The following is a 2,969-nucleotide window of genomic DNA, read 5'->3' on the forward strand; positions in this document are numbered from 1 at the left end:
TTATCTTCTCCCGAGGGCACTTTCACATTTATCTTCAGATAGAGCGAGGGGGGGTGGACATCGATGTGAGAGAGACACATCAACCAGCTGCCACCCCACATGACCCAACTGGGGCTGGAGACAAACTGCAACTGAGGTACGTGCCCTTAGCAGGAACTGAACCCGAGTCTCCCTGGACCGTGAGCCGACGCCCCAACCACTGAGCCAAACCAGCCAGGGCTTTTTTAAGTTCTTTTATAAAAAATTATTTTATTTTATACATTTGAGAGAGAGAGAGAAACATCGATTTGTTGTTCCACCCATTTATGCATTCATTGGTTGCTTCTTGTATGCCCCCAGGCTGGGGATAGAACCCAAAACCTCAGTGCATCAGGACAGTGCTCCAACCAACTGAGTTACCCAGCCAGAGCTATTAGCACAAATTTATTTTTCCTTCTTCACAATTTTCTGCACAGAACATTCAATTTTATCATAGATTTGGGCAACCTCAGCACACAAGTTTTCCTCTTTCCTAAGTTGAGAACTTCACCCTTCCCCTTAACGGAAGCACTCTATGGCTTCTCTTTGGCATATCCAAATTGCTAGCATCACTACTCTTTTGCCTTGGGGCCATCATTCAGTAAAATAAGCGTTACTTAAACTCAAGCACTGTGATACCTGAACAGTTTCTGATCATTCAGATGACTATTAAGTGACTAACGGGCAGAGTGTATACAGCATGAAGACCCTTGACAAAGGGCTGATTCACATCCCAGGTGGGATAGAGCAAGACGGCATGAGATTTCATTCACCACTCAGAACAGTGCACAATTCAAAACTTACGAGTTGGCCCTGGCAGGTTTGGCTCAGCAGTTAGAATGTTGGCCCTCAGACCAGAGAGTCATGAGTTCGATTCCAGTCAAGGGCATGCGTACCTCAGTTGTGGTTCTGTCCCTGATCCTGGTTGGGGTTGTGCAATCAATGTGTCTCTCATGTCACTGTTCCTCTCTCTCTCTCTCCCCCTCACACTCTATCTGAAGATAAATGGAAAAGTATCTTTGGGTGAGGATTTTTTTAAAAAACTTAAGAGTTGTTTATTTCTGGGATTTTCTATTTAATATTTTGGACCATAATTAACCACAGAGAACTGAAACTGGAAAATGAAACTGGATGGAGGATGACTTTATATATAAATCTTAGCTAGTTCTCATAATACAGTGACAAGTAGACTTGCTGGTGGTCTTAAAATAGTTACCATTTCTTCCAGATGATGGTGATTTGTCCCAAGAGTTGGTTTCTTATTTTGAAAGACACTACATTGGAGGGAGAAAGAGACACCAAAGGCCCTCTTTGAAGGAACAGAATTGAATCCACATTTCCCGTAGAACAAAGGCTTGGATACAACTCACAAAATAAAATCAGTCATTTGTGCAGTATTGTCATGAATCTACACACATTTTATTTTTTTCAATCCTCACCTGAGGACATCTTTTTTTGCATTCATCTTCAGAAAGAGCGAGAGGGAGAGAGGGAGGAATAGAGAGAGAGAAACACCGATGTGAGAGAGACACATCGACTGGCTGCCACCCACACGACCCCATCCTAGGCCGGGGACAAACTGCAACTAAGGTACGTGCCCTGAGCGGGAACCAAACCCGGGTGTCTCTGGATCGCGGGCCAACACTCTAACCAGTGAGCCAAACTGGCCAGAGCAAATCTACACACATTTTAAATAAAGTAAAGTATTTTTAGCTTTGTTACTCATTTTTTCATGTTTCATTATGTCCTTTTTGTTTTTTTTTTATCCTCACCTGGGGACATTTTTCCATTTTTTTGTTCAGATAGAATGGGAGGGAGAGAGAGGAAGAAAGAGAGAGAGAGAAACATCGACGTGAAAGGGACACATTGAGTGGCTGTCACCTGCTCGACCAACCAGGGCCGGGGACAAACTGCGACCGAGGTACACACCCTTAGCGGAAACCGAACCCAGGTCTCTCTGGACTGCAGGCTGACGCTCTAACTGCTGAGCCAAACTGGCCAGAGCGGTCCTTTTTTTTTTAAACATTATCCTTTACTGTCATTATGTCCTTTCTAATGTTCTCTTATTTGTTGTGATTTTATCTTTTTTTTTTTTATGGCAAAATTGCCTTATAGTCAATGAGGGATACAAGAAAAATGTTGCAGCAGAAATGCTTGCCACAAATATGCTAAAATAAAAGTACCTAGAACCCGCCCTGACCAGTTTGGCTCAGCGGTTGATCGTTGGCCTGCGGACCAGAGAGTCCTGGGTTCAGAGAGTCCTGGGTTCAGTTCCCGCTAGGGGCACGTACTACCAAAAAAAAAGTACCTAGAACCCTTGACAGTATAAGATCTGCAAAGTGCACAGGCTTGGAGGAGGGAACGAGCTGAAAGCATTCCAGGGCCAGGCAGGAGGCCTGAGTGGCTAGGACAGAGTGCAGGGTGGGGCTTGTTGGTATGTTGCAGACGGAGTCCCAGAGGCTGGTGGGCCCATCAGGCAGCCTTTGTGGACCAGAGTAAGGGATTTGGGTTTTCTTCTAAGTATGCCTGGCAGCCTTTGGTAGGTTTAAGCAGGGGAGTAATACGATGTAATTTACGTTTTGGAAAGACCCTCCCAACTACATGTGGAGAACAGTGCAGGGAGCCAGGTTGGCAGCAAGAATCTATTGAGAAAGCCACGTAGTGGTCCTGGTGAGAGACCATGGCAGCTTGGACCTGGGTGGGGCCATGAGATGGAGAGAAATGAGCAGATCTGGGGTATAATTTGGAGAGACTGAGCAGCCCAGAGCCATGAGGGTGAAGGAGAGGGGTGTATTGAATAACCCTCATGTTCCCCCTCCTTAGGCCTTACCCCCCACCTTGTCGCTGCCTTTCCTCCTCAGCCCCCTACAGCTCTCCATGGCCCCTCTGGGGCCTGCCACCAGCCCACCAGGCCCCTGGCATTCAGGCTTCCCAGCTGGCCCCAATTGTTG

The sequence above is a fragment of the Molossus molossus genome, unplaced genomic scaffold, assembly GCF_014108415.1.
Source record: "Molossus molossus isolate mMolMol1 unplaced genomic scaffold, mMolMol1.p scaffold_m16_p_6, whole genome shotgun sequence".
Classification (NCBI taxonomy): domain Eukaryota; kingdom Metazoa; phylum Chordata; class Mammalia; order Chiroptera; family Molossidae; genus Molossus; species Molossus molossus.